This window comes from Spermophilus citellus (assembly GCF_964194105.1).
Source record: "Spermophilus citellus genome assembly, chromosome: X".
Taxonomy (NCBI): domain Eukaryota; kingdom Metazoa; phylum Chordata; class Mammalia; order Rodentia; family Sciuridae; genus Spermophilus; species Spermophilus citellus.
Window position 1 is genome coordinate 132696421 of NC_138190.1, and position 19781 is coordinate 132716201.

Genomic DNA, 19781 nt, shown 5'->3' on the forward strand with positions numbered 1-19781 from the left:
AACAAAAGACCCTCAGTTATAATGTGCTTTCGGTTGACTGCCTGATTTCATGGCTAAACATTCCCCATAAAATAGAGTTGCCCAAGAAGAGAAGCAATCATTTTGCCCTTTCCTGAGACTTCACAGAAAGCAGACAAGCTGGTGAAGCTAGGGGGAAGTAGACACTGATTCCCACCCTTAAGAAAAGAATTTGAAAAGAGGAAACTGCTTCTCATGATGTCTTTTGCCCATTTAGGAGTCTCACAAGTTTGTAAAAAAGCTGTTAAAGATAATCAATTAGATATAGAGTTATTTCCCAGGCATTCTAATCCCAACACTAGACCCACCTGTTGCCTTCTCCCACCCATTCAGCACTCTATACTCTCTTCACAACACTCATTATCTGATGTGGTGATGATTTATTTGTTTCTCTGTTCCCCAGCTAGGCTGTGCCCTCTAGGGCAGATACCTTATCTAATTAATCTCTGTATGCTCAGAACTTAACACAGTGACAGGAAGAGAATAACTATTCATTAAATGTTTTCCAATGAATGAATGGATGGATGGATGGATAGATGAATGGAATGAAATAAAATATCATTCCCTTCATTCAGTGTCTGGAGCTAGGAGTGGGTAGGTGAATTATATTCTGTACAGGATCTAAGATTCTCTACCATGGAAACCTAGTACATGTTTAGTTGAACTCAGTGAGCACTTACTATGTATTAGGACAATTCTAGAAACAGTGGGGAGGAGGAACTCTGAAGAAGTGGAAAGTATTCTTGTTCCCCAAACCACATAGAAAGCCATTTGGCATATAAAGTGATAAACAAATGAAATAGTCTAGCAACAGACAAAGATGATGTTATAACCAAGGACCAGATAACAAATTTTACAAATTTTAGACAAATGAGAGGAGAATAGGGGAGACTATGGGTAAAAGTAGAATAATCATAAACAGAGATGAGGGTAAGGTACAGCAACAAACACAAAGTTATAACCTTACGTGGCATATCTGTACAATTCTCTTTTCCTAGGAAATTCCCTTTCTTTTTTAATATTTATTTTTTTAGATGGACACAATATCTTTATTTTTTTTTAAATTTTTATATGGTGCTCAGGATCGAAGCCAGTGCCTCATGCATGCTAGGCAAGTGCTCTACTACTGAGCCACAATCCCAGCCCGGAATTTCCTTTTCTGTTCTTATCCACATGATTTTATCAAGTCTCTCACATTAGATGGGTAATTGGATTCTTCACTAGGGAACGTTAATTTAGAATCTATAGATTTGCAATCTGTCTGTTGGTGACATAGTAACTGATAAAACTCAGAAGAGGTCACTGTCCTCATTTTCCACCATTTATAGGACCTTGATACATAGTGAAAGAGAATAAAGCTGAAGCAAAGCAGAATCTGTAGTGAGACACAAGACAAAAGTAGAGGTGACAAAGAGATGATGTTTTGCTGAGTTCAAATGTTCCTGCGATCCAGCTTTATCCTTGCCCTTCCCTCAGCTTTATCCCAGTATACTTTCAGTAATTTCCATTTTCGTGTCAATCAATTTAATTTTTTTCTTTTTTTCTCTCTCTTTTTGTGGTGTTAAGAATCAAACTCAGGACCTTGTGCATGCTAGCCAAGCACTCTACCAGTAAATTATGTCCCCAGCCCTGATAAATTTTTATGGTGCTGGGGCTCAAAGCCAGGACTTCACCCATGCTCGGTAAGCCCTCTATGATTGAGCTAGAGCCACAGCCCTAAATATATTTTCTTATTAGGAGCATACCCAAACAGTACAAATTAATAGATGCACCATGCATTGAAAATGGTTTACTTTCAGGATGGTTTATAATTTGGCATGGCTAGAGAGGCTGAAGTATGTTGGAATGGGTGATGGAGCCATCAAAACATTTAAGCAGAGAAATACTATGTTCATAATTATCCTGAAGGAATTCATTGGTGAAAATGTGCATGATAGAATGGATGGAGAAAAAGACTGAATGTAGAGAGAATAGTTGTCAAAGGAAGAGTCAACTTTTGAACCTCAATTTATCTTCACTTAATAGTAGTCAACTCCTGGAAAATAAAAGCTTAGGTTATTAAAATAAAGAACCTTAGGAAATAAATGAAACAAAAAAATTAATTGCTGTTAACTGTACAGTGCTATACTAGACCTTTATGTGAATATCCTCAAATTATTCTGTAGCTTGACTTTGGTCTTTTGGTAAAGGATCTTGCCATGGATACTCTTAAAGAAAAGTTGGCATCTGGCTTTTTTTCTTCCTCCTAACTACCCTATTGTACCTTTCATACTCTTCTTCTTACCCTGGCTAACCTGACCTAGGGTTACTAATTTAGGGAAAACAGCCTAGGTCTCAAGAAAGAGAATTTCTCTCTCAATAACCAGTATTTGTATAGAAATGTCATTGTGGATTTTATGGCACAAAGCCCAAGTCACCTACTATGTAACATCTAGAGTTGAATCACAACTATGGAAAGAGATCCAAGATTACTAATGAGATGCCTTAGTCTGCCAAGAAGCTAACTCAATATCGCAAAAAAATTCTATTGCATGGCATCTGTCTGTAATGCTAGCCAAAGAGTTGTATAATGGGCAGTCACAATTGAAAATGACCTTCATTATGCTGAATTCATTTCTCTAATGTGTCCATTTTCCCTCATCTTACATCCAGACATTAATAATAGACATGGAAATAAATTCAAATTGTGATTCAAATTTCAGGATGTGAGATTCACAGGTGTGGTGGCTTTTCTCAGCTGAATGTGGGGGGTAGATGAGTAAAGAACCTAGGATTTAACAAAGCAAAGAGCATTGTTCAGAAAATCAGACATGGACACAGCATGGATAATATTGTCTGTCTTACTGAAACAAGACTTTTCACATAATGCACCAAGAATTTAAGTGAATGATCAGGAATAAAAAGTTAACTTTCAGGAACAAAAGTCTAATTCTATGGATAGACCCCAAAATATTTTTGAGTACTGTTTCTACTTTTCAGAATTTTACCAGTGGTGCCACTGGAGCCAAAAAAAAAATTTGATTGTTGTGTGTTTATTCTGGCTATTTACTTGACAGAAAGGGTGCTGGACTGAGTCTCAGGAGATATGAAGTACAGCCTTAGCTCTGCTATTTATGTCTATCCATATTAAGGTGTCACTTACACTTGTGCTTTAGTTTCTGCAACTACAAAAGGGAATAATAATCACAGCACATCCTACCTTGCAGGATTGTTAGGATCAAATGATATAATGAATGTGGAAGTGCTTTGTTAATTGTGAAAGATTAGTTATTATTGTTTTTGTCAAACTGATTATTTCAGAGAACATGGACTCAGCAGAAAACTAGTCAACTTTCACTCTATTGAAGTCCCTACATACCCAGAACTTCATGTTTTACACATACTAAGTTTCTCTACCACCTTTACTCTTAGCTTTGTCTCCAAAATCTTTCAGTCTGAGTCTCCCCAGCTCTCTCATGCTACTAACGTGTGTATAATTTAATAAAAGGTATTTGTGGTGTATTGAAAAATTCAGGCTGGGTCAATACAACACCAAATCAGGTGGAATTCAGTGCTCAAAGTCACCAAGTAACTTAATTGGTCTTTACAGATAGATAGCCTCAATCTCCTAGCTTAAAAGATAGTAGCAAGCTCATGTCATTTTTGCTTAATGCAATATCTGAGGGAGTAATTTTTTTTTCAAAAAACTTATTAGTGCTTATAGATATCCATGAAGGTGAAATTCACTGTGATATAATCACATATGTATACAGAATAATTTGGTCAAGCTCATCCCATTGTTCCTCCCTTTTCCTGGCCCTCCTTCCTCCCCCTCTAACTTCGTCCTTTACTTTACTGATCTCTCTTCTATTTTCATGGGACTCCCCCTATTTTTTCTTATTTATTTCGTCTAGCTTCCACAAGAAAGAACAAATTTTGACCCTTGACTTTCTGATCTGGGCTTATTTCACTTAGCATGATGTTCTCTAGTTCCACCCATTTACCAGCAAATACCATAATTTCATTGTTTATGGTTGAGTAAAACTCCATTGTATATACATATCACATTTTCTTTATCCATTAATTTGGTGCCAGGTAACTGGACTGGTTCCATATGATCTATTTTAAAGAATGTTCCACGTGCCACAAAAATAAAGTGAATTTGGTTGTAAATTAATGAAATATTCTATAGTTGTATGTTGTGTTCATTTGGTTAATAAATTTTTATTTTTGAAGATTTTTACTTAGTTTATGTCTGGATAACCTATCCTATGGTGGGAGAAGTGTGCTGAAATCACCCAGTATTATTGTATTGTGGTATATTTGATTCTTTATATTGAAAAGATTTTGTTTTCTGCATGTGGCTACACCAACATTTGGGGCATATTTACAATCATTATTGTTGGAAGATTTCTTTAATCAGTATGAAATGACCTTCTTTATCTCTTCTCATTAATTTTAGCTTGAAGTCTACTTTGTCTGATATAAGATTGGCTGCACCTCCTTGTTTTGGTCTTCATTTTCATTGTACATCTTGAAAACGGTGTGCATTCCATTAGGATATATTTTAGTGCCTTCAATTTGGTCTCTTAATGTTTTTCAATTTCTTGAATAATTCTGATCTCTTAACATCTTTATTGTCAATCTGCCTTTAAAGTGGTCTGACTTATTGGTAATGATTTCAACTGAATTTGTAATTTGATTTATTGACTCTTTCATTTCCAGGATTTCTGTTTGTTTCTTTTTCAGAATCTCTATTTTTTGTTTAAATCATCTTTTACTTCCTGTATTTTCTAAGTTCATTTCTTACATCATATATATATATATGAATATATAGTTGCTGATGGACCTTTATTTTATTTATTTATATGCAGTGCCGAGAAGCAAACCCAGTGCCTCACACATGGTAGGCAAGTGCTCTGCCACTGAACCACAACCCCAGCCCTCTTACATCTTCTTTTAATACATTAAAATAAGCATTTTAACTATAAACTTTCTAAATTTTTTCTCCAACATTTCCTCCACTGTGGTATCAATTGTCAGTTGTTGAAGTGTTGTGGGCTGTTTGGGGTGTTTACCCTTGATTTTTCATACTATTTGTATGTCTACCCAATTGCTGGGATGATGATCACTTCTACTTTTATGCAAGAAACTATTTAGTGAGTTTATTTCTCTCAAATGCCCTAGGCTAGGCAAATATCCAGGTATTGATATTCCCACTCAACATTATCTTCTGCAGTTCCCAATATCAGTGCCACTTTGAAAGAAGATACTAAATCCTAGTAACTGCAATCACAGACTAATAAGCCTTAGGGGGGAAAAGACTTGTTGAAATGTTCATCATAGTTCCCTTAATCTGGGTATAAAATTATAGAATGTTCTGTAATAGATTCAGAAATTAATTATTAAAGATTGTAAAATTACTATTACAGGGCTGGGGGTGTGGCTCAGTGATAGAGCACTTGCCCAGCACATGTGAGGTACTTGGTTTGATCCTCAGAACTACATAAATAAATAAATAAAATAAAGATATATTTCCATATTCAACTAAAAAAATTTAAAAGTAATACTATTTCATTATATAGGGGCTGATAAGGGAAGGAGAGAAAATTTGGGCAAAGGAAACAAAGAAAGACCTAAGAATTCATGACTACTAAGTCTACATTAGACCAGATAATTTGCAACTGCTAGAAGAAAAGATAGAAGTGAATAATACAAACCAAGGTTAAAAAAATAAAGAAAAAGATTGGGCATGGGGGAATATGAGGCAGGAACAGGTAATGCAAGAGGAAGAAGACATACTAAGAAGAAGAAGTATAAACCTGACCTGGGAAAACAAAAATGGAATAATTTTAGTTAATTCTTTAAAACATTAGAAGAAATACAATCAAATGGGTTGAAGGCACAATGTTAAATAATAGGGAAACATCTATTGATTCAAAATGAAAAGTAAGATCAAAATTAACATTAGCCCAGGAGCAAGGGAGCTAGAATATTGATACATCAACTCCAGAGAGTTGCTGGTTGAGAGTTTCTTCAAAGCAGGGTTAATTTCTCAGCACTTCCAGTCTAAGAAGGAGCAGTAGATGACTGTGACCTTGTTCTGCCCACTGTACAGAAAGAGGAGGAGCAGACAACGATGACCTCAGCCTGCCCTGTGGTAGGAACAGAGCGACCCTCTAATCCACACTCCTAGAGAGGAAGACATATGGACAATATGAATAAACAAGGGAAGAAAGTGCCTGAAACGAGCCAAGCTGATACAATAATTGATTCCATTGACATCACAGTAGATAAAATGTCAGATAAGGAGTTCAGAATGTACATAATTAAAATAATCTGTGAAGCAAAGAATGAATTAAGAGAGCAAATAAGGCAACAATTGACTGCTCCAACAAAGAGGAAGAACAAAGAGAAGGAAATACAGGTAGCAAAAGATTACTTTGAGCAAGAGATAGAGACTCTGAAAAAAAAACACAACAAAAATCACTGAAATGAAGGAAACAATAAACCAGATAAAAAACTCAGTAGAAAGCACCAACAACAGACTAGATCACTTGGAATACAGAACCTCAGGCAATAAAAACAAAATATATAGTCTTGAAAATAAAGTTGACAACACACTGAAGATGGTGAGAAACCATGAACAGAACAGCCCACAATTATGGGACAACATCAAAAGACTACATATAAGATTTATTGGGAGGAGGGCACAGAGATACAAACCAAAGGAATGCACAATCTCCTCAATGAAATAATATCAGAAAATTTCCCAAACATGAAGAATGAATTGTGAAATCAAATACAAGAGGCTTTCAGGACCAAATGTACAAAAACACATCAGTTCTACACCAAGGCACATTATAATGAAAATGCCTAGCATACAGAATAAGGATAGAATTTTAAAAGCTGCAAGAGAAAAGTTTCAGATCACATATAGGGGAGATCAATTCAGATCTCAGCAGATTTCTCAATCCAGACCATCAAAGTCAGGAGATCCTGGAACAACATATACCAAGCTCTGAAAGAAATTGGATGCCAAAAAAAATCTTATATTCAGCAAAATTAAGCTTCATATTTGATGATGAAATAAAAACCTTCCATGATAATTAAAAATTAAAAGAATTTACAACAAGAAAGCCTACACTTCAGAATATTCTTGGCAAAATATTTCATGAGGAGGAAATGAAAAACAACAATGAAAATCAGCAAACGGAGGAACTACACTAAAGGAGAATCCAATCAATGGAGAAACCAACTCAAGTTAAAAACCAAAAATAAACCAAAATGACTGGGAATATAAACCATGTCTTAATAATAACTCTGAATGTTAATGGCCTAAACTCATCAATTAAAAGACATAGACTGGCAGATTGGATTTTTAAAAAAGCCTTCAAGAGACTCATCTCATAGGAAAAGACATCCACAGACTGAAGGTGAAAGGATGGGAAAAAACATATGACTCACATGGGTCATGTAAACAAGCAGGGGTTTCCATCCTAATATCATATAAAGTGGACTTCAAACCAAAGTTAGTCAGAAGAGAGCCATACATCAACAGGACATAACAATCATAAATATTATGCCCCAAACAATGGAGCATCTATGTAAATCAAACAAGCCGTTCTGAATTTCAAGAAGCAAATAATACTGGGTAACTTTAACACAGCTCTCTCACCACTGGATATATCTTTCAAACAAAAACTAAACAAAAAACTATAGAACTCAGTACTACAATCAATGATTTAGACTTAACAGACATATATAGAATATTTTATCCATCATTGAGAGAAAACACTTTCTTCTCAGCAGCACATGGATCCTTCTCTAAAATAGACCATGTTATGCCACAAAGCAACTCTCAGCAAACACAAAAAAATAGAGATACTACCCTGTATTCTATCAAATCATAATGGAATGAAACTAGAAATCAATGATAAAATAGAAAATAAAAGCTAATCCAACATCTGGAGACTAAATAATGTGATATTGAATGAGCAATGGATACCAGATGACATCAGGGAGAAGATAAACTATTCCTAGAGGTAAATGAGAACACCAATACAACATATCGAAATCTCTGGGACACTATGAAGGCAATGCTAAGAGGAAAGTTCATTGCATTGAACTCATTCATTAAAAGAATAAAAAGTCAACAAATGAATGAACTAACGTTACATCTCGAAGCCCTAGAAAAAGAAGAACAAATCAACACCAAAAGTTGTAGAAGACAGGAAATAATTAAAATCAGAGCTGAAATCAATGAAATTGAAACAAAAGAAACAATTCAAAAAATTGACAAAATGAAAAGTTGGTTCTTTGAAAAAATAAATAAAATTGATAAACCTTTAGCCATGCTAATGAAGAGAAGAAGAGGGAAAATTCAAATTACTAAAATTCATGATGAAAAAGGAAATAGCACAATGGACACTGTTGAAATACAGAAGATAATTAGAAATTATTTGAAAAATTTTACTCCAATTAAATAGAAAATTTTGAAGACATCAACAAATTTCTAGAAACATATGATCTACCCAAACTGAATCAGGAGGACATACACAATGTAAACAGATCAATTTCAACTAAGGAAATAGAAGATGCCATCTAAAACCTACCAACCAAGAAAAGCCTAGGACCAGATGGATTCTCAGCCAAGGTCTTTTACAAGACCTTCCAAGAAGAAATAATATCAATACTCCTCAATGTATTCCATGAACTACAAAAGGAGGGAATTCTTCCAAACTCATTCTATGAGGCTAGCATTACCCTGATACCAAAATCAGACAAAGACACATCAAGGAAAGAAAACTTCAGACCAATATCGCTTATGAACACAGACACAAAAATGTTGATTTTGATCTTACTGCTGCCCTCTCTGAAGTGCACAGATCACAAGTCAGTGGGCTTGTTTCTGGGTACACTACACAGTGGCTGGTGTCTGTGGGGTACTCTTCTGTAAGTTCCTTCGTGGGGTTTATTGGCATTGTGTATATGCAAGGTTCTCTACTGGCTGCTTGAGGTTATCCTCAGTAATTGCATAATAGAAGAAAAAGTAGGCCCAAATCTTCATCATGTTGAATTTGGCCTTGACTTCCTTAACAAGACTCTTAAAGTGCAGGAAGTAAAATGAATAATCAATAAATGGGATGGATTCCAACTAAAAAGCTTCTTAGCAAAAGAGACAATCATTGAGGTGAAGAGAGAACCTAGAATATGAGAGCAAATTTTACAACACGTACATCAAATAGAGCACTAATATCCAGGATATATAAAGAATTCAAAAAACTTAATACCAACAAAACAAAACAAACAAACAACCCAATCAATAAACGGGCTAAGGAACTGAACAGACACTTCTCAGAAGAAGATATACAAGTGATGAACAAACATATGAAAAATTATTCAACATCTTTAGTAACTAGAGAAATGCAAATCAAAACTACTCTAACATTTCATCTCACCCTAGTCAGAATGGCAGTTATCAAGAATACAAGCAATAATAAGTGTTAGAGAGGATATGGGGGAAAGATACAATCATACATTGTTGGTGGGACTGCAAATTGGTGCAACTATGTTGGAAAGCAGCGTGGAGATTCCTTAGAAAAGTTGGAATGGAACCACCATTTGACCCAGCTATCCCACTCCTCAGTCTATACACAAAGAACTTAAAATCAGCATACTGTAGTGACATAGCCACATCAATGTTTATAGCAGCTGAATTCACAATAGCTAAACTGTGGAACTAACCTAGATATCCATCAATAGATGAATGGATAAAGAAACTGTGGTATATATACACAATGCAATGTTACTCAGCATTAAAAGAAAATGAAATTATGGCATTTGCAGGTAAATATATAGAGTTGGATAATTTTATGCTAAGCAAAGTAAGCCAATCCCCCCAAATTAAAAGTCGAATGTTTTCTCTGATTAATGGATGCTGATTTATGATGGGGGGCATGGGAAGAATGGAGGAGCTTTGGATTGGGCAAAGGGGAGGGTAATGAGGGGTTATCAAGGTAGGAAATATGGTGGAATGAGGTGGACATCATTACCCAAAGGCACATGCATTATTTTTTTGCATGAATGGTGTGTCTCTGCACCATGTACAACCAGAGAATTGAAATGTTGTGCTCCATTTGTGTACAATGAATTGAAATACATTCAGCTGTCAGGTACAACTAAGTAGAACAAATAAAATTAATAATAATAAAATTGACATTAGAGCTATTTACAATAATCCATGGTGAAATGGAGAAATTTCTTATTGAGTCTTCTTGGTTTGGATTTCTTCAGGATTTGGGACCTTTAGAAGATTCCCACTATTCTTCAGTTTTACTTCTATTTCCCTAGGTGTGGAGATAGTGATCACACCAGCTCACTTCTCGATCAGTTCTTTCTAGGAGACCCCCTCTGATCTTTGGTGTGTCCAGGTACCTACTAGCTTTCTGTTGGGTCTAGGTACCAGATGAAATGATCCCCAATTGTCTATAACTTAGCAGCCAGGTTATTTGTTTTCAGAGGGTGTAGTCCTCTGTGTCATTCTTAAGAAAAGCTCCATCTATTCAGTGCTGTCAGATTCAGTGTGAGCTACTCATGTGTATTTCAGGATTTGGGGAGTGTGGTGGTTAAATGTACAAGTCTTGTATCTTGTTTGATGTGGTGCTGTGTGGCTTGTGGAGGGGTGCAGGGCTGCTGCCCTCTCTGAAGTACACAGATCACAGGCCAGTGGGCTTGTTTCTGGGCACACTACACAGTGGCTGCTGTCTGTGGGGTACTCCTCTGTAAGTTCCTTCATGAGGAGTATTGGCATTGTGTATTTGCAAGGTTCTCTACTGACTGCTTGAGGTTATTCTCAGTAATTGCCTTCTGTGGGTCCCTGCATCTGAATGAGAATTGAGGTAACTGGCAACTCTGGGAACCAAGGCTGTAGTTTCTCCTAGAGGTGCTGGAGCACAGGAGATAATTCCCTAGTTGCTATGGATTTCTCACCAGTCAGTTCTTGTTCATCAGACCAGAGGACTGAGCCTGCATGCTTGGAGGGTTCTGTACTACATCTACTGGCTGTTTCTGTTGGGAGCCGGTCACAGGATGCAGGACTCAATGCTATTGTGCTAACTGCTGTGGGATGCTATGCACCCACTCCCCTCCACAGGGTTTTCTTTAAAGTGGCATAAAGCTTAATGGATGTCTGCAGGTATGAGCTCTGTGATTGCAGGTTCTTGGTAGGTGGTCTGTGGGGGCAGAAGCCTCCACTCTGGCTGATGTGTATCACCAGAGTGCTACTGTCTTGGTGACTGAGATAAAGAGATTTTTGGGCTGCCTGCATCTGAGCCCCTATTGCCTGCAGCTGTGAATCACAAGTGCCTACTTCTCTCTACAGAGATTTCTTTGGAGAAACTACTATCTAAGTAGTTTGTGGTTATCTGCAACTGTGGGGCCAGTGGGTGCAGGTTCTCTGTGAGCCATTTGTGGCACAGAAGCCTCCAACCTGGTTGGTGCAGGTCACCTGGATTTTACCCTTCACTGTGATAGCGGGAGGATGTCAGTTTTTGCTCGAGCTCCTGTGGAGGGTGTGGAGAGTACTGTTTGGGGCTAGCACTCCCCAAGAGTGATTAGCTCTTAGGTCAGCCCCACCCTACTCCCCTTGTCTGGGGTGAGGGGAAGAGATTTTGATAGGCTTCTGCTAACAGCATCTCTCCACAATTTCCTTCTAGGTGAATTATTTTGGCAACCAATTTCAGAGGTATTCCCTCTGGTTTTATTTGTTACTATATGAAGGTGGGGAGAAGCTGTGTTGATTTAATTTTCTAGGGAGCCTGGCTAGCTGTGGACTCTACAAAATGGCTGCCCTGCCTAGCCCAGCTTTCTGCCCACAATTTGGGTTAGCCTGCTTGATATCTTTCACTGTCTTTGCTGCTTCTGTCCCACTTTAACTTGGTCTGTTTTTCCTTCCAAATGTTGTTAAGGAAGTAAGTTTATGTGTCTCCCTCTCTCTGGCTCTTTGTTATTCTTCCCCACATCCCCACTCCTGTCAGGGCTTGGGGTTGAGGAATTGTGTCCTTATTTTCTGCTCTGGTAACTAAACTCCAAGTGCCTCCAACCTTCACAAACTTTCCAATATTGAGTTTTAGAGTTTACTCTATCACTCATCTCTCCAGTCAGCTGTTCATTCACTGTTTCTTTTTGAGCTGTGGAGGGGTAGAGGTTGCTGCCTAGATCTGCTCTATCATCTTCCTGGTAAGGTGGCTACTATAAAAAATACTAGAGATGTGGTTTGGAGCATAGCTCAGTGGTGGAGTACTTGCCTAGCATGCGAGAGGCTTTTGGTTCAATCCCCAAGATAAATTGTGAGTCAATGGGGGCAGCACCAACGACTCAGCTGTATAAGTGAGGCAGTGGGACCCAATAAGTTATGATTGAAACTCCAAGTCTGGAGCTCTTTTCTCTGTACATTCTGGACATAGTATTGGAACCCACAAGTTGAGGGCTCAGGCCCAAAAGTCCTCTCATTTCTGATGCCAATTGTAAGTCCCCTGAAGGAATAATTTCTTAATGAGATTTCTCAAAACACAGATAAATGGAGAGTGCTTCCATTTCTATGAAAACAGAAATTATAACAGGAACTCTATTTATTTCCTTTATCAAATGACTCATTCATTTGCTGCTGGGAGGGCTGTTTGTCTTTTTTAGAGAGTAGCCTTTGCTTAACAGAATAATAACTGTCCTGGGCATTTTTCTTAACAGAACTATCACACACATTATCTCACTCAAACTCATTTTACAAACACCTTCTAACTCTGTCCTTTCACCAAGCTTCTTGAGAATATTTTGTCATTGCTCTATCTTCATAATTGCCTCTTAGTCACTTTTCAGGTTCTCTCCCCATCGATTGAAATTGTCTTGACCTGACCATGACCAAATACTATTTAATTGTTAACTCCAATGATCTTTTTTCTGTTCTTCTCCGACTCAGACTCTTGGTAGCATTTGGTTATTTTTGACTGTTCCCCACTTGGTAAAACTTTCATCTCTGGAACATTCTTTACCATTGTTCCTTTGTGCATTCTTCCTCTTCTGTACCTTGGAAATTCTTGTTCTTGAGGGCTGACTCCTGGCATTTTTGTCACTGTATGTTCCTTCACTGCGCTTTGTCATCTTCTATTATGTCTTCAGTTATTACCTCTAGGTACACATGATTAAATCCTCCAGACCTCTCAGTTCCTCTCTTTGAGCGAATAGCACCCACTTCTAAAGTTTTACTACACTTTGGTGCATGGATAGTTGTGGGTACCTCAAACTCAGCATGTCCCAAACAAATTTATGCTATCTCAAACCTCTTGTGTTATTCCATGATTTGCCCAATTGTGTGAACTAGAATCCTTTACTCCCCACTCCATTTTCTCCACATTGAATCAAACATTGAGTCCTTTCCATTCTCTTCACATTAGCTACCACTTTCTTAAGTTTCTGTAATATCACCAAATATCTTTCTATCTGTTTCTATGCTCTGTCTCTCCTTCCTCCAATGCAACCCCAAACTGCTGTGATCTTTCTAAACACACAGATAGACATTCAATACTTCTTGAAATTACTCAATGACTTCTCTTTTTTGATAGGTTACTGTCCAAAGTCCTTATCACAGCCCTCCAAGATTATAATATAGCTCTATATTGAAGCCTCATTTCTCATCCTCTCCACTTGTGCTTTGCAACCCCCTCCAACTGTACTACACCATCTGCTTTTTCCTCAATACAACTCACCCTTTAGATTAAGTTTTATACTTTACAACCTGAGCAGAGATGAAACCCAGGGGAAAACCAAGTCAGAGGGCAGAAGAAGAGAATGAATGACTCCTATAGATTTTGTGATTTCTTTCTCTGTCTTCAATTAATTTAATACAAATATCATCATTCCCATTTTATTTTATAATTTTAATTAATTTTTATTTTTTTACACAAATAGAGCATAACTTCTCATTTCTCTGGTTGTACATGACATAGAGTCACACCATTCAAGCAGTCATACCCTTACATAGGGTAATAATGTCTGTGTCATTCCACCATCTCCCCTCCTGCCAACTCTCTTTCCTCCCCCACCTTCTGCACAACCCAAGTTCCTCCATTCTTCCCTTTCCCCCCCATTATGGATCAGCATTCACTTATCAGAAAAAAACATTTGACCTTATTTGGTTTTTTTGGGAGGGGATTGGCTTACTTTACTTAGCATATCATTCCCATTTTAAAGACAGGAAAACAGGCACAGAGACTTACTAGTAGTTTCACAGCTAGGACTGAGTGAACATTGATCCAGGTCTGCATTTCAGGTGTTATGATAACTGATTCTGTATTCTTCCCACCTCCTTAGAAGAGGTTTAAAAGCTTCAAGGAATACACTAAACACATTTCTTCTAAGATATGAAGGACACCAAATGTACTGAATGAAGCCAGTTGCCTGAGCCTTACTTTTTGACCTGAAATACTAGAGTCCTTCTCCAGATTGAAGCAACCAGCTGCAGTCCTCAAAACATCAGAATAACAGATTTTGTATACAAAGCATTTTTATTGAAAAAGAATATCAATTATCAATTAAGTTAAAAACTAAGACTCTAACAATTAATATAGGTACAATCCCATGGCTTTCTTGTAATTATGGGAACTTCTCCTGCTTATGCCTACAGATATAGGGTCATTTCCCCAAAGCTGATCTTTGAGCCTCCAGGGTTTGGTTTTATGTGTGCCTACCTTCTTCCTAATGTAGCATTGTCAAAATTACCAGATGGTGTTAGCCAGCTATATCTGGAAAGAGACTGTGGAAAACAAAAGAAAGTATTAGGACTGAGATGAAAAATTGGAAGCCTTAATGCACATTGAGTTTCAAGAAAATCTCTGCTAAACTTCTAAGGCTATAGGGTCTGGCTATTCCTAGAGTGGAAATACTCTGTGCTGGGGTCAGAGGGCCTGGCAAGATGTTTGCTTTGATTTCTATTTTATTACTTTCACTTTGAGATTAATTTGGAGTAACTGATAATGTTTGACATTTTGTTTTTTATATTCTGCTGTATTTTATCAGAACATAAGTAAGTATGTTGAAAAAGGTTTGTGTTATTGTGCTTTGTTCACAATCAATGGGGCAAACTTTCTCCCTGGAGATCCATATCCAATTTTATGAGAGTAGTTCCAAAACTGGTAATTTTGGATGTTCATTTAAAACACACTTTGTTGAAATGTGTCTGTTATCTTTAACAAGGAATATACGAAATTTTAATTAGCAATTTTGAAATTCCTTTATCTAAAGATATTTGTTGGCCAATACTTGCTGATCTTGTAAGGATAAGGAAGTGGTACAAAAAATATATGAAGAACTCTTATAACTTAATAAAAAGACTTAATTCAATTTGAAAAATTTGAATATTTTACTAAAGAAGATATATAAATGCCTAACAAGCACATGAAATGTTTAACATCATTAGTCATCAGGGAAAAAAAATCAAAACTACAGTTAAGAGACCACATTATACCAATCAGGATGGTTACAACCCCCAAATCAGACAATGACAAGTGTTGGCAAGGATGTGGAAAAATTGAAGCCCTCAGACATTTCTAGTGAGAATATAAAATGGTGCAATTACTAGGAAGCAGGAAAGCAGTTCCACAAATAGTTAAAAACACCAAGTTATTCTATGACCCAGAATGGTAATTGTACTTCTGGGAATGTGCTCAAAAGAATTGAGACCAGAGACTCAAACAGAAATTTGTATACCACTGTTCACAGTAGTATTATCCACAATAGCCAAAGGTGGAAACAATCCAAATTTCCATCAACTGATGAATGGAAATAATAACGGGGTATATCTATATAATGGATGAATCTTGAAAACAACGTGCTAATCAAAAAAGTCAGACCAAAAGACCACATATATGATTCTACTCATATGAAATATTCAAACAGACAAATCTATAGAGACAGAAAGTAAATTGGTTACTTAAATCTGGGGAAGGGGATGGGAAATTGTCATGTGATTGCTAAAGAGTATGGGAACCTCTTTTATCTTTGTGGTGCTGGGGATAGAATGTAAGGCCTTTCACTTGCCAGGCAAATGCTCTATCACTGTGCTACATTTACAGTCCTATGGGATCCTTTTTTTGAGGTGATAGAAATATTTCAAAAGTGGTTGTGATGATTGTTGTGTGGTGAACATACTAAACACCATTACATTGCACACTTTAAATGAGTGAATTTTATGATATGTGAACTGTTTCTCAATAAAGTTTTTACAAAGAAAATGCTTGCTGGCCATAATGCTATCTCAGGTGCTTGGGAACAAGAGTACAGAGATAACTAAGATTCAGAAACCCTCAAGGAACTTATGGTTTGAGGAGGCAGATAAGAAAGGAATCATCTATCAAGAGAGAGTTAAAGAAGTCTTATAATGGAATGTGGGGCTTCTCAAAAATAATGAATATTTATGACAGATGCAATTAAGGAATGCTTTAGCTGGGAGGCAGAATGGAATCTGAATCTTCAAGTGTGAATATGAATTTGATTCAGTAAACAAAGACTCAGGGTGGGATTGGGGCAAAGATGGGAAAGGAAAATCATTCCTAGCTGAGGGATCAACATAAGCAGAGGAACAGGGGCCTGCAGTTATCCGGCATAATGATGGAGTAATTGGGAATTGGATGGAATGTAAGTAATGTGGATCAGAGTTATGAGATGAATCCAGAAAGGTGAATTCCTGCAGGCCTTGATTTCCCTGGAGCTTGGAATATTACCTGGGATAGGACTCTTATCTCATACAGCAATGATGTGGTAAAGCTTTTAGTAGGAATCATAACATGGTATCTATAACTCTACCACCCCTAGCTATACCTTAGGCAAATCTCCTAACCTCTCCAGATCTTAATTTCCTTAACCTGAAAACGAAGACAAAAAATCCTATTCATTAGTTTGTAGCATTGATCAAATGAAATGGGACTGAAGCAGACACTGGGGCTGGATAATTCAGCATTTATTGTCAGCTCCTTTCTCCCTTGTCTGCATCTACCAGAGAGGCTTAAAAAGCTTCCCTTGGAGCTTGAGGTGGTCACATGACAGTTAATGATACATAAACAAAAGACAACCAAGGGGCTTCTAGCAGAGTTTTTCTTTCCTGGAGAAAAGTTACGGACATTGTTAATGCTGTCTGCTTCCCTCTAGCCTCTGCCTTGAAGGCAGACATGGTACCTGGGGCTCTAATAGCCATCTTGCAGCTGAATTACTGGGAAAATGAAGATGAAAAGGGGATACGTAAGGATGGATGGTAGTACAGAGGGATTGGTAGAGAGACTAGACTCTTGATGGCACTGATGGATAAATGCCAGCAACCACCTACCTCTGAACTTATGTGAGAAAAACATCCTTCTACCCAGATGAGTCATTGTTAGTTGGGATTCTGTTCCCTGTAGCAGAAAGCATTCTTGCCTGATGCTGGGTTCATGAAAGCATTTTCTAAAGCAAAGTGATTTACAAAGATAAAGAATGATTTTTTGGAGAAGAGCTACATGATTTCAGTTACATTTTGATAGCAAGGTAAAAAATGAATTAGAGGGATGAATTGTTGCAGAGAATATTAGTGAGGTAGCAGTGACAATAAAAGTGTAGTGGCAATGAGGGTGGGCAAGGGGAGACAGAGACTAGAAAGAGCATGCAGAGAAAATGCATACGACCTCACAATTATTGGACATAGGTGGCAGGCTATAGAAGTGGGAGGGCGTGAAGATGCTTTGGAAGATTTCAGCCCTAATTACTGAGAGATGGTGCAATTGTAAACCGACATTTATAACTTAAAAATAAGCCCAATTTCAAAAGAAAGCTATGAGTTTAGTTTTGGACAAACTGACCTTGAATTAGGCAATTCAAGGCACACTTAGGAGAGGCTCTGGAAGTTCTTAGTCATCAGTATACAGGTGGCAGCTAAAACCATGGGAGTGGGTGGGATCACTCACAAGGAGTGAGAATGTCAAAGGAGAAGATGGTCAGAGATGGAAACTGGGGGCCAGGGATGTCTACCTTTAAGTATTGTGGGAAAATGTAAAAATCAGTACATAAGGAACTAAGGAAGTATTCAGTCATTCAAAAACATATGAGTTCCTTCATTGTGCCAGACACTGGGCTCCAGCCTGACCATTCCAGAGAGAGAGAGAGGAACCAGCAGCGTGTGCTGCTGGGTAGGGTGGGGAGTAGGAGTGGCTGGACAACAGTGTCAGACACTGAAGACAAGTCAAGTGGGATGAGAAATGAGGAACTCCTTGCTTCAGCTACATTCATCTAAATTCCTTTAACAGGAGTTTATTGTTAGCTGTAATAGCCTGTCTGGAAGATAAATGCTAAATTAATTTGGGAACTGACTTCTAAAACTCTCAAGTGGCCTAAATCATTTAAAAGAGGTTCAAATTCTATTATGTGAGATTGAATTGGTTTCTGCAGGTGGTTGTGCAACATTCTCCCCTAGAGATCTGTTTGTCAAATATGGTTTCTGTCCAGTTCCTCCTAGGAGCAAGAATAGTGGTGGTGTTAGAGCAACACTACTCCATCAAGTTCTCTGTTAATGTCAATTAGGGCTTCTCACTCTGAACTTGAATAGAAATTAGTGCTTATGCTGTGTGATATACACCTGATTCATGTGTTTTTATTTATTTGCCATATGACTGTTAATCTTGTCTCCCTAAATAGACCGAAAGTTTCTCAATAATAGAGATTGTCTTTTGTTTCTCTCCTATTTCCTACAGGGCTAGACAGAGTAGGCTTTCAATAAATATTTGATTATGTCATGGCAGTGCGGTCAGGGTAGTTTTATAAAATGCCAATGTGCATATTATAAAATGTATATTGCTTTTTGTAAAGCTGGCAATCTTTTAAATCCAAATATCCATGACCTATCTAATTCCATCAGTATTGGGTATCATTTGGAAGGATGTAAAAAAAAAAGCTCACGAGGGAACTAGCCCGCATGGATTGTCTTGGGCTGCAGAAGTAAGCAAGGGAGAAAGCGATCCAGCTTGGATAAAGCTCAGCACACTTGGCAGCAATCTCCCAGCTCTGTGGGGGGAAGGTTGGAGTAGTGTCAACAGGAAGGGAGATATTTCAGGAATCCACTGCAATGTTTAAGAACATGTGTTTTGTGGTCTCTATGGGCCCAGTCAACAACCACAGGTGCATCAGAACCTTTTTCTTTAAAGTAGTTCAATAAATATTTATTAAGCTTTTATCATGAGGGGCTATATGTATCCAGCCATTAAATATTGCAACTTCTCACTGCTCAATATTAGGATATTCATCTCTTCTCATTCTAAACGCTTTCCTTAGGTGATTTCATTTACAGCTTCTGCTTCAATTACCACCCATAGGCAGATGACTCACATGTTTGTATCTTCAGATCAGAACTCTGCTCTGAGAATCAGACCTATACATCTGGCAGCCAGCTTGACATCTCCTGTTAGATGGCTCCCAGAAATTCAAATGTTCAAGGGATAGGATAGGCAGAGATAGTAGAATGAATCTGACCTAACTTTCCTATGTACATATATAAATATACCACAGTGAATCTCACATCATGTACATCCACAAGACACTAATTTTAAAAACTACAAGTTAATAACAGAAAGATCAGCAGAGTAGAGGGAAGGGAAAAGGGAAGAAGGGCATGGAAAGGGGTAGTACTGGGGACAGAATTAGAACAAATTGTATTCCATGCTTTTATAATTATGAATTCTAATGTTATGTATAACTAAAAAAAATAACTA